General features: G+C 50.0%; 1 long non-coding RNA gene across 2 annotated transcripts in view; it reads left to right on the plus strand.

The window, feature by feature from the left end:
* LOC123618377 (uncharacterized) overlaps positions 1-4,211 on the plus strand; it is a 46,149-nt gene extending 41,938 nt beyond the window's left edge. Inside the window, exon 3 of one of the 2 annotated variants that reach the window (XR_012510916.1) lies at positions 235-4,211. This is a non-coding gene — a long non-coding RNA (uncharacterized LOC123618377). The remainder of the gene's footprint in view (positions 1-234) is intronic. The other variant, XR_012510915.1, reaches the window with a different exon arrangement.
* Positions 4,212-13,172: the final 8,961 nt, after the last annotated feature.

Consider the following 13,172-nt stretch of genomic DNA (forward strand, 5'->3'; position numbering starts at 1 on the left):
AATGTATCTGGGGTGGGAGTGTCAGGAGCACAGTCGGGTGATGAAGTGTCTGCTCACAGGGAGACCGTCTCTGTCCACTGTCCCTTCCCCGCCCCCTCCCAACAGCCCTGCAAGGCAGGCGGGGATGGGCTAATGATGCCATTCTTCAGATGAAGAAATTGAGGCACAGAGAGGCTACCCAGCCAGGACTTGGGGCTCACCCAGGTGACCCCAGCTCTGGTCACCTTTCTCCAGGGCCACTGCTCACCCACCTCTGGAGAGGCCTGGCACCATAGGGAGGGGACCTAGGCAGATCCCAGCAACCCTGGCCCCCTTGTCTGGAATCACAGAGGCTAGAGCCTGTGCTCGGGTGCTCCAAGGAATCATCAATTCCATCACCTCATGCCATCCCTGCATTTACAGCAATATGAAACAGAGCAAAGTGACTGCTCATGGGGTACCTGCATGGTGCCAGCAAGGTACGCTCACCTGTAACCACCGTGCTGGGCTGGGCCCTTAGGGCCATGGAGAGAAGAGGTAAAATCGGTAGACTTGGTGATGAATGGGATGTGGGGGGGCAGCTAAGGGGACAGAGGGAGAAGGAAGCCCCTGGGCCTGCCCTAAGGAGCCACAGTCCAGGAGGAGAGGCAAATCAGTAAAGAGCCAGCGTGTTGCAAGACAGGTGGCCTGGGAGCTCATCACTATGCTGGAGATTGAGGAAGGAGGGCTTCCTGGGGGAGGTGACTGGGGATGGAACCTCGAAAGATAAGTAAAAGTTCACCAGGCAAAGAAATTGAAAGAGAAGGTGAGGAAGGTGAGGTTGGGAAGAAGGTGAGTGGTGTGTGACGGGGTGAGTAGGCCCCACCACGCCCAAGCTGGAGCAGAGTGGGGGCAGGGAAGGTGGAAGAGCTGGGCAGAGGGGAGGAGTGGTGTGGGGTGCAGAGGGGAAGGAGGAAGGGCTCCTGCAGACCCAGGTGCCCTGATACGGTATATAGACTGGATCCTGAGAGCAGTGGGGTGGTGACTGAAGGATTTTAAAGGGGTCAGATTTGTGTTCTAGAAAGATCATATGGGCTGGGTCTAGACCAGTCTGATTTATTAGTTTTCCCAGCACCCAGTTCAGTGACTGGCACGCAGTAGGGGCTGGATAAATGTTTTCAATCAATACACAAATGCCGACAGTGTACCTGAGGCAGTGGTTAACTCCAACTGTGGGACCTTGGGCTTCAGTTTCCTTCTTTGTGAAATGAGGGTAACAGGCCCTGCCTCTTGGGAGTGTCGTGATGGTTAAAGGAAGTAGCGCCCTGGAAGCCTGCCTCGGTGTTCTGCACGCGGTCAGCCCCCCACGACCGGTGCCTCTAAGAAGCATGTGTAGGATGTGCTGTGGGCAAGACGGAGGCAGGGACCCGGGTCAGCAGCGGTGGAGTCACCCAGGTGAGAGAATAATATTAACAACAACAGTAACGTTTATCAAGCGCTTAAGCTCTTCGTATGTTTTATTCGTATATCCTCAAAACCAGCGAACGGAAAAGGCACAATTTTATGGGTCCAGGAAACTGAGGCTCAGAGAGGTGCGCTGACTTGCCCGAGGCCCTGAGGCCGGTAACTGGCGGACAGACTGCACTGGACGCCAGAGCCCCGCTGGTGACCACTAAGCTGGTGATGGAGACAGATCATGGCAGCTGGCAGAGGAGGGCGACGTGGGAGACACCGTCAGACTGATGGACCGGATGGTGGGGGGGGACATGGGGAAGGGAGGCACTGAGGATGCCCTAGGTTTCAGGCCTAGGTGACCAGGTGGAAGGTCATTCCATTTCCTGAGTGAGGGACACAGCAGGACAGGCAGGCCTGGGGAGGAGGGACACGTTGAGTCTGAGAGGCTGTCAGTGTGTCTGTGTGGGGATGACTGGGAGGCCTGGAGTCTAGGCTGGGGATCTGGACGAGGGCAAAATGAGCTCATAGGGCAAGGGGAAGGCATGTGGGTGGGCGGAGGGGCCCCAGCCCTGGAGATGGTGCAGACAGCAGATGCTACACAGCGTTTACTCTGTGCCAGACAAGATCCTAAGCCCTTGTGTTATTTAAATTCTCCCAACAAACCTATGATGGGGCACCATTACCACCCCCATTTTATAGATGGGGAAACTGAGGCAAGAGCAATTCAGTCTGGAATGTCCAAATAGATACATCTGTAGAGATAGAAAGTAAATTGGTGGTTGCCTAGGGCTGGGGAGTTGGGGGATGATGGCTTAAAGGGTGCAGGGCTTGCTTGCTTTCTTTCTTTCTTTCTTTCTTTCTTTCTTTCTTTCTTTCATTTTCAGTTTTATTAGGTAGAATTGTTATAGTTTGACTGCACATATATAATATTTTGTATGTAAATACATATATACAATATACTGCAAATTTTTTTTAGTTTACATATATGTACTGATCATTGTTTCTAAGGACAGTTTAGAGCTTTAGCTTTTTAAACTTACATAGTTATCAAAGGAATAAAGCCAACCACAAAATAAGAATCAACAGAATGCAGTAATCCAATCATAAAGGACAGTCAAATGTGCTTACACATATTCAAGAAATCAATCATCTAAGTTATAAATAATAAGTTGCAGGGTTTAGTTTTTGGGAGGTGATGAAAATGTTCTAAAATGATTGTAGTGATGGCTGTTCGACTCTCTAAATAAACTAAAAAACCCGTTGCATTGTGTCCTTTAAATGTGTGAATTGTGTGGTATGTGAATTACATGTCGATAAAGCAGAGAGAGAGAAAGAGAGAAGAGAGTCGCCCAGCCAGTAGAGGGGAAGCAGAGCTCGGAGGGGAAGGGGAGCCTCAGGAGCAGGAAAGAGAGCAGAGGTGCAGGGAAGCCTGGGCATGGGGCAGAGGCGTTTTGGGCGAGAAGCTGGAGGAGGATGCTGTCTGCAGCATCGGTGCTCCCGACTGGTCCGGAGATTGAGACCTGGATGATCCTTGGGGTTTGTCATTTCGGGTTCCCTGGTGACCTGGTCCACACTGGTAGGGGACCCGGCCTGTAGGTGGATGGGCCCTTCTGGTGGTGGAGATCTCCCAGGAGTGCATCATCCCTTTGGACCTGCACATCCTTGATCGTGGATGGAAATTTCTCCACCTCGGGAAGCAGTAAACCCCCAATTAGCAATTTTTGGAGGCTTGCTGCACATGACTTTGGGGGTGGAGGGTGGGGAGGAATGGGGGCAGGAAAATGCCTCAGTTGCTCTTCCTGAAGGAGCGAGATCCCCGGTTAACAGATCACCCAGAAGCTTCACACCTCAGTCCCTCCCACAAGAGGGGCCGGTGTCTGCTGAGAGTCCAGGAGGACCAGAGGTGCCCTCCGAGGCCCACTCAGAGCCCATTTCTTCTCTTTTTTGACAGAGTCACGATACCTTGGTGCTTTGATTTCCTGGACCCGAAAAGAATAAAAGGAAGATCATTAGAAACATGCACAGAGGGATGGAGGAGCCAGAAGGAGGGAAATTACTGCTAAAACTCAAACATTTGCTGAGAGGGTCTGTCTTATGTTAAGTATTCTTATCACAAAACAAACAAAAAACACAGTTGCTGAGTTGGCCTTGATGAAAACATTTGCAGCCGACTCTAAGGGAGGACCCAGAGCCACTGTATAACCACAGGCACCCTGCGGGCACTGCCAGGCGGCTGCAGGTCACAGGACCCCTGGACGGTGTCCTGGCTGTCCCTGCTGAATGCCTTGGTACAAGGGGAGGCTGCGTTTGTATGACACTTTGTTAAAGCAAACTAGGTATAAATAAAGACTTATACCCAAAGATGTCTACTGCAGCTCGCAGAATAGTGAAAGTTGGCCAGCTCCTCAGTGTTCAGCAGTAGGGGGCTGGTGAAAGAAATCACAGCACCTTCCTGTTGCAGAATATGACACAGCCACTAAAAATGATGCTTATGAAAAATGTTAATGACACAGGAAATGCTTCTGGCTTAAGCTTTAATAAAACCAAGATATATGTGCATATATATTACTTCAATAAAAAGCAAAAAAGGAAAAACTGAATACTGTGAGCTTGACTTCATTTAAAAATGTATAAAGAAAAAGGAAAACGTACAAAAATGCTAACCTTATTTATCTCTGGGTGGTGGGATTTTGATGGATTTAAAATTTTTTAATGCTATGTCTTTTATTGTATTTCCAAATTCGCACAAGAAACTCTTTCAAATTTTAAAATTATTTGAAATAAAGGCAAGGAGTGTATCCTGTGTTTAAGAAAGCGTCTCATTTCTCAGGACAATCTTATGTGGACATGTAAGATCTCGGAGTGTGTGTAATACTCTCTATTTTTCAGCTTGAGGTAAGGAGCTTGACTCAGTTGGGAATGCATTTGACTACAAATAACAGAAACCCCCACTAACATAGAGGGAGCTGCTTCTTCCCCGTAACAAGAATCCCTGGTAGGCCATCCAGGGCTGCACCTGCTGTTACTTACCCTGAAACCATCCCTCTCAAGCTTCTGGCCTTCACGCTGCTCTTCAGTATTCTAGGACCGAGAAGAACTTACATACACTCTGACTCGCTCCAGCCTGGTGACATCAGGTTGTCGGAGAATCTCAGGGAGAGGTGTGTCTGTGCTCATCCAGCTTCCACAGCGGGCTGGGACCAGGCAGCCCAGAGCAGGGTGTGCTGGTGGGAGGCAGTTCCAGAGGAAGTGACTCAAAGTCATTGCTCAGTGAGCTGAATGACTGAAGGATGGATGGTCTGATGGAGGCAGGATTAGAACTTGGCTCTTGTCTTCCCCAGACTGCCAAATCTAAACATCTAACACGGCACATGAGGTCCTGGAGAACCGGGCCCTGCCGACCTGCGTCCTCAGCAGGTGTGAACTCCTGTGGCTCACACAAACCACATCAGGTTTACTCTGTGCTTTTGCTGATACTGTTCCCTCTGCCCAGCATACCTTTCCCTGCTGTCCCCATCCTCTTTGGTCTAACTTCTGCTCACCCTTTTAAAATCAACCCCAGCATCATTTCCTCCTGGAAGCCTTCCTGACCTCCTGGCTGGGATAGTGGTCCCTTTTCTGGCACCCGTAACACTCCAGGTTGCTGCACCTACTGCGCTTGGTTATACTTTTCTGTTCACGTGCTGACTCCCCTCCCAGCCAGCCTCTAGCCCCTTGAGGGCGGACTGTGTCTGATTCATCTCAGCATTGGTGCTGGACGCAGTCCTGGCACATTTGAGCAGGAAGTCAAAGGATTGGCTGTTTCCCTGCTCCTGCTCCTAAGGGAGCCTTGAAAACTCATAGTCGGTTTCCTTGTCCCAAATTGGGGGGAATTGGGTTTCACCAGATCCCTTCTGAGACCCAGTGGTCCACACGACGGGCAGGGTTGGCAGGGGTGCCTGGGATCAGGTGGGACACAGGGCCGACCGTGCCCCCGGAAGGTCACCCACTGTGGCCACCAGCAGTGCCTGGTGGTAGGGGATGGGGAAGGGGGTGGAGGGCTGCATTCAGGGCCTCAGAAGACCAGACCCCACCAAAGAGGCTGGCCTGGTGTCCCTGCAGCAGGGAGGGCGGCCCCCCAGTGGCTATCAAAGGCCAGCAGGGCCCCATCCCCCAGAGGATGACTGGGAGGGGCGGGATCTCCCTGGGGCTGCTGAGGCTGGGCCACTGCCACTGACAAGCCGGCCAGGCCATCCGTCAGCCCTGAGCACAATGCGGCCATTAACCCCTGCCCCCTGCCCCCTTTCAGCCACTTCCTCTGGAGGGCTTTCCCCTCCCCACCGAGAAGGGAAGGGAAGATTTCTGTTAAGCCTCCCTCTTCAATGAGGGGCCCAGGAGCAACGGCCCCTTGGCTGGTCTGGGGAATCATAGCTCCATGTCCCTTTCGAAGCTCAAGGTCCCAGAGTTTCCAGCTCCATCTTCCGCAGCTGCCTCAGGGATCAGGTGGTGGTGCCTCAGCCCTCTGCCACCCGGGAGCACCCCTCAAGCCAAAGCAGTGTGTATGGGGAGGGACAGAGAGATTCTGAGAGACACTTTAGCCTCGAGGATGGCTCCTGTCCATTTACTCAGGACATTCAAAGGGACATTACAGGCCAGTCCTGCTTGGAACAGTCATTGCAAGAACCCTAAGTAAAATACCAGCAAAACAAATCCAGCAATGAATAAAAAGTATATGTACATCAGGACAGAATTGAGTTTACCCTGGAAAAGGGTGGTTTTACATTCGAAAATCTATGCACCAGAAATTAACACAACGTTGTAAACTGACTATACTTCAATTAAGAAAAAAGAGAAAGTCTATAGAGCCATTCCTCCCTTTAATAAATTAAGAGAGAAAGTCATATGATCATCTTGGCGCTGGCAAGAAATCTCAGCATCTACTTCTGATAAAAAATGTTTTATAAAATTTGGGATAGAAAGAAACTTCCTTCAACTGATAAAGATTATCTACAAAAACCAGCACAAACATAGTTCTTAAAGGAGCAACAGGCACGTTCCTTAAAACTGGGGACAAGTTTGATTTCATCCATGTCTCTATTTAACATTGTACCTGTAGTTTTGGCTGTAAGAACCTCATGTCTAAGCAGTAAGACATTAAAGACCACAAACAAACAATAACAACAAAGTGTAAGAATTGGAAAAGAAAACAAAACTGGCAATATTTCCAGGTGATGTGATTGTCTACATAGAGAATCCAAAATAATCTACAGGCAAAGGATGAGAACTATGAAAGAGATTTAGCAGAGACAGATACAGGCTATTCCTATATCAAATCAATACCCAAAACCAATTGCAGCCGCGGTATGTGGATGAACCGTGAAAACATTGCTAAGTGAAAGAAGCCAGGCACAAAGGGTCACGAATTATGATTCCATTGATAGGAAATGTCTAGAAAAGCCTGATGGTCACAGGGGCTGGGGGGAAGGGGAGTGGGGACTGACTGCTAATGTGGATAGATCTCTTTTGGGGGTGATGAAAATATCCTAGAATTAGACAGAGGTGGTGGTTGTACAACCTTGTGAACATACACTGAAATGCACACTTTAAAATGGTGAATTTTATGGTGTGTAAATTATATCCATAAAAGGCAATTGTATTTATAACATCAAAGCGAACAAAATATAATCTTTAAAGATCCTCCATTTACAGTAACAACAAAAATTGAATCTAATAATATTTACAGAGAAAAGCATAAAATGTTACTGAGGTCCAGCCACGCTGGAAAATAGCTTGGTAGTTTCTTAAAAAGCAGAACTTTCACTCATCATATGACCCAGTAACCGCACTCCTGGGCATTTATTACAGAGAAACAAAAGCTCACCCAGAATGACATATGCATATGATTGTACACGCAGCTTTATTTGTAATTGTTAAAAATTGGAAACAACCTAAATGCCTTTCAGTGAGTGAATGGTTAAACAAACTGGCACCTCCAGACCACAGAATACTACTTGGCAGTACAAAGGAATTAACTATCAATATGTGCCACCATCTGGAAGGAGCTCAAGGGAATTATGCTTTGTGAAAAGAGCCTGTCTCGATAGGCTGCGTGCTGTGGGCTTCATTAATGTGATGTTCCCAAAATGACAACACTGGTGGAGCACAGATTAGTGGCTGGAGGAGTTGGGAAGGGGACGGGGAGATGGGTGTTGCCATAAATGAGTAGCACTAGGGATCTTGTGTGACCGTCCTGTATCTTAAGTGTGCTTGTGATTATATGAATCCGCACAGGTGATGAAATTGCATGGACACCCCCCCAACACACAAACACACACACACATGAATGCACGTAAAACTAGTGAAATCTGAACAAGGTCTGTGGATGGTACTGATGTCAATTTCCTGGTTTTGGTACAGTGCGAAGGTTATGTAAGATGTCATTGCTGGGAAAACGACTGTTTTTGCAACTTCCTGTCAACCTATAATTATTTGAAAACAAAAAGTAAGACCAAAAAAATTACTGGAAAACATTAAAGAAAACCCTAAAGATTTTAAAATAACCAGTGCTGGGATGGGAGGAGGGGCAGGGAGTGGATAGTTTCGCGGCTGACAATGCAGTAGCCACGAGGAGTAATTAGTGAGGCTTGGTGCTGAGGAAAAGAGCTTCCTTCTCCTCTTTTCTCTAATTTGGTACATTTGAAAAAGCAAAAGAAAGAGACTGAAATAAATGCAGAGAGACAGCCATTCACTTTCGTAAGGAGATTCAATATCATAAAGATGTCAGCTCTTCCCAAATTAACGTCTAGATTCAATTCAGTCCTGATCAAACCCCACAGGGTTTTGGTGGAGCTTGTCAAGCTGATCCTAAAAGCACTAAGAAAGGGCAAAGCATTAAGAATAGCTGAAACACTCCTAAAATATAAAGTAGGGATCCTGCCCTGCCAGTTAGCAATACTTCTTATAAAGCTCTAGTAATCTGGTCGGCGTGGTATTTACTGGTGCAAGATGGACAGCTAGGCTGATGGAACAGAACAGAGAGCCTGACACAGACCTGACGCATATGGATACTGAGGGCGGGTATGTGGCAGATTGTGGGGGCAGGGAGAAGGCATGTCACAGCTGCATCACATGTCATCCTTATGCCTTCCTGTGGATCTGGCTTTGCCCTTAGCATTCCAAGATACCGTTTCACACTTGGTGGAGCTCAAAGAGGGCCAGAGAGGCTCAAGGTCTTCTGGCTCTGGTCCCAGGCTCTTTCCAAAGAGGGGTCCCACCTGGCCTCCCAGCCCCATGTCTGAACTGTGGGCCCCGAAGCTGGACCTGTTGATTCATAATCTCTGGGGTGTCGTAGTATCTGCATGGTTATTAACTTCCCACTTGAGTTGGAGAACCCCTGACTTGGAGAAAGAGAGAGAATGACAAAGAGGGGGAGCGAGAGAAAAGGAAACAGAAAGAGAGCAAAAATCAATCTCCACAGCCAGCATGGTGGTGCTGCCAGGGGTGGGGAACAATCAGGCTCTGTCCATCTCCCTCCACCCCCCAGGCTCCCATCGGCTTTCATCACTGACCTAACCCAGGGGGCAGAGCACTAGGTGGGGGTGGGGAGGAGGGAAGGTCAGGGGTCAGCCCATTACATGCCAAGCAGAGCCAGGAATAGAGCCACTTTGGGGGTGGCTGGGGGAACTCGGGGCCCCATGGAAGCCCACATCCCACCTCTAGCCGGAGGCAGCAGACTGGAGGAGGCAGTTGAGAAGATAGAAGGGAGCTACCCACGTAATGAGTGTGTCTCCATCAAAGCTAGGAATGGGTTTCTGGAAGGATGCAAATGCCTTAGAGCGATGCTAATCCCCCTCCTCACCGCTGCTGCCCCAGTGGGAGAGGCTTCCCTATCCCTGGGGAGATCTGGCCCCCACCAGAACAGGGCTCCTTTCTGCCTCCCCAGCCCAGCTTCCCAGTCAGACAGCCCTTGAGCCCTGCTTCCCCACCTTGCTTTGGACTTGGGGGAGGGGGAGGCAATGCCCCCACCTGTACGCCAGGCTTCTCTGGCTCCCTCAGTTGTAGCCTGTGTGCTCCAGCCAACACATCGATCTGACTGCTCTGTCCCGCTTTTGCTAGTCTCCTGTGGCTCCCCAGTGCCAGGCTGGTAGAGTCAGGGGTCCTGATTCTGAAATTGAAGGCCTCCACCATCTCTGACCACTGCCTGGTCTCTGGGCTCCTGCTCCCGGTGACAGTTATTCATTCATTCATCAGATATGCATTGGATGTACTACGTGCCAGGCACCATGCCAGGGCTTGGCAATAGAGGTGTGACTTAAACAGGCCAGGTTCCTGCCCTCAGGGAACTTGCAGTTTGGAGAGATAAAGAAGCTGGTGAACACGCCAACAAACAAATGTGTGACCCCAGACTGTCAGGCGGGAGATGAGCGGATGTTCTGAAGGAGATTAGCCAAGGGCTATATTTTTTGCTGGTGCTCACAGAGGACTTCCTGGAGAAGTGACATGTAAGTAGAGATGGATGAAGTGAGGGAGTGAGCATACCTGTGGGAAAACGTTCCAGGCAGAGGGAGCTATAAGAGTAAAGGCTGTGAGGTGGAAACATTTCAGTGTGTTCCAGGAACAGCAAAAGGCCAGAGGCCCTGGAACAGAATGTGGACAGGGAGGAAGGGTGGGGCCATGCGCTGGAGGAGCAGCCGGGCCCCGATCTGTAGGTCAGGACCTGGGGGTTATCCTGCGTGTGCAGGGAAGATGTTGGAGGGGTTTGGGCAGGGAGGGTAGAGGTCTGACTTAAATTTAAAATCAATTCTCGGGCTCTTAGGATACCCATTTTACCCACAGAGACCAAAGCTCAGAGAGGCCAAGGGAGGTTTCCAGGGTCACACAGCTGCCACGGAGCCAGTGCTCTGTCCAGTCCACCCAATAGCTCCCATGAGTCTGCGGCCATGCCTCTTCCCACTGGGCTCCCCTTTTATTTGGGGGCCTTTCCAAATGCTCTGAAGTGGAGGATGTTAATGGGTCAGTGCCTGCCTCTCCCACTCCCGTGAGCTCTGGCAGGGCGGGACCTCGCTTTTCTAGTCCCCTGATGTTGAAATGCTCACTACATGTTGGCTGCTAGTATTACTGCTATTATCTGTTTGCTTTTAAAACTCATGCTCTAAATCTCTATGCTGATGATAAATTGAACTGAATTCCACCCACCCACCCACCCCTGGTTCCTTGACCTTTACAGGGGCCTGTGATGCCAGCAGTGAGTCAGTGAGGAGTCAGGCCTCGTGCCAGGGCAGCACTGAGGGATGGGCACGTCAGGCACAGCTCCGCAGGCATGAAAGCAGCCTCACTCATCGCCTACAGACCACAAAGACTCGTGGTCTCCCCAGCGAGCCCTGAGCTAGGCGGGGCAGTGACAGTGACAGGAGTGGAAAAGGTAGGGAACTCTGGTGCCCCAGAAGGTTTTTCTCCCAATGGCCACTGGGTGGCAGCACTTCCTCAGGAATATGGGGTTGAGGGGGGTAAGCTTTTCTTGATTCAATCTGAGGCTAGGAGCCCCAGGGTTGGAAACTAGGAGGGAACCTACGTCCAGAGAGCAGCTGGGACTTGCCTGGGGTCATACAGCTTTCAGTGTCCTGGTTGGGTCACCTGCCTGCCTGGACGGACTCGAGCAGGGGGAGTGGGCCAGCGAGTAGTTCTTCCTGTGGTCCGGCCAGCATTTGGTGGTGGCCTCATCATGCCTGTCATTGCCCTCGCTGCCTGTGTCCCCTGCCATACTGTGATTCTCTGAGGACAGGGGACAGTGCCTTTACCCACTGTCGCCTGCACCAGCTATGTCCTCTTCTTCGGTCACCTTGCCCGTCTTCTTGGCCGGGGTCCCACCAGCACCTCCTTCAGGGCTCAGCTGAGATGTTTCCTCCAGGAAGCCTTCCCTGGCCTTTGGCCTGGGCAGAAGCCCCTCCTCTGGGCCCTAAAACATTCTGGTTCCTCCCGGATGGGGAGGCCCCCGGGCAAGAATCATTGGTGTACCTGAACGGGCCCACCCTGAGAATACACAGACACTGTACCTTCTGAGCCTGTGACCCAGTGGTCCTCAAATTATAGTAGGTATTGAAGCCACTCACAGTGCTTTGTGAAATGCAGCCTCCAAGATCCCCCCTTTCCTGGAGACTCTGATCTAATAGATCTGAGACACAGCCCAGGAGTCTGCATGGGAGATACTTCCCTGGCAAGTCTGATGCAGGGGCCTGAGCATCCTTAGGTCCTTTAAGTGTGCCATCGGTCCTGCTCTCTGCAGCAGTTGGGCAAAATGTTTATAATGATGAATGATAATAAAACCCTCTGATATTTGTGCCAAGTGAATCACTCTGGAGGCACTTTCACACCTGTTTATCCTTTGTATCTTCATCTTTACAATTTCTATCTTTGGAGGGAATCATCATCCTCATTTTACAGGTACCCACCTCAGAGGCAAAGGTCGACTTGCTCAAGAACCCCCAGGTCTGAAACAGTAGAGCTTGGATTCGAGCTGGGGCCATCCCAGCATAATTGATTGCCAAGTGAGTGAGCCAAATAACAACTGTTTTAGGAGCTCAGGAAAAAAAAAGCAAGATTTGTGAGCCAGGATTGTCTGGTAAGGCTGCCTAAAAGAGATAGATTAGAGCTGGGTGTGGAAGACGGAGAGGACATGGAAGAAAAGAGGGATCTAGGCATCTCATCCTCACCTGGGAAGAGGGGACTGGAGTGGGCTGGGGGGTCAAGAGGCTTGAGTGACATCTGTGTCATGTGAATTGTTTACAACACACTCACACCTGTTTCTCCTTTTTATCTTGACCTTCACAAGTACCTTTGGGAGAATCATTGTCCCTAGGCTACAGATACTTAAAGCTTAGGGTCAGGTAGTGCCTTGTCCAAGATCCTCCAGCTATAAAATGGCAGAGTCAGGGCATGAGCTAGGGCTACTGTGAGGTGGAAGAACCACAGTCCATGTTAAATTATCTGGGTCTGGAAACTGCTGATTTTTAAAATCGAAATTCTGGTCTGCAAACAGGGCTTGGAATTTCCAGCCCTAGCTCTGCTACTGACCATCTGGGAGACAAGGGGCAGTGCCTCTCTGAGCCTCAGTTTCCTTACCTGCACAATGTGGCTGACAATATGTGTTCTCCTCTCACAGGGTTAAGGTGGACTTTGAAATCCTGTGAAAGTGATCTGGACTGCAGAGCAGTGGGTACTTGAGAAAGGCATTGCTATTTGTGGCATTCTGCACAACTGCTGAGACTTGGATTAGCTCCCTAAGGAGGGGTGGGGTGGGGCTCCCATCAGGCCATGGGATTTGTGGATAATATCCTTCTGCATCTCTCCTTCCTCTGCTACCCCTGGGAGGAAGGTGGGCAGGCCTGGACCCATGCTGTCATAATGAAGCAGATGCCAGATCTGGGGCTCTGGGAGCACCAACCATCTCCAGGGAACTCACTTTACACAATATCAGTGGCAGCAGAGGTTGGCGGGGAGATTTGGACTCTTCGACTGGGGAGCACTGATGGCGTTTCCTCAGGTACATGGGAGCTGTGACCCTCAGTGGGACCCCAGGGGAGCTGCTCCTCAGAACTAAGGAAGGAGATGGGATGTGAGGAGTCTTTCACCAAGTACCATAGGAAGCATCTGCTTCAATGTTCTTAGTTTGCATTTGGAGAAAGGAGGGACGTATAGTTAAGGGAAGGGAATCCAATCTGTCATTAATAGCAGAGCCACTGAACACAGGTGTGCAGGTGTTAGAAGGGCACTGGGGTAGAAGG

The sequence above is a fragment of the Camelus bactrianus genome, chromosome 12 (genome assembly GCF_048773025.1).
Source record: "Camelus bactrianus isolate YW-2024 breed Bactrian camel chromosome 12, ASM4877302v1, whole genome shotgun sequence".
Taxonomy (NCBI): Eukaryota; Metazoa; Chordata; class Mammalia; order Artiodactyla; family Camelidae; genus Camelus; species Camelus bactrianus.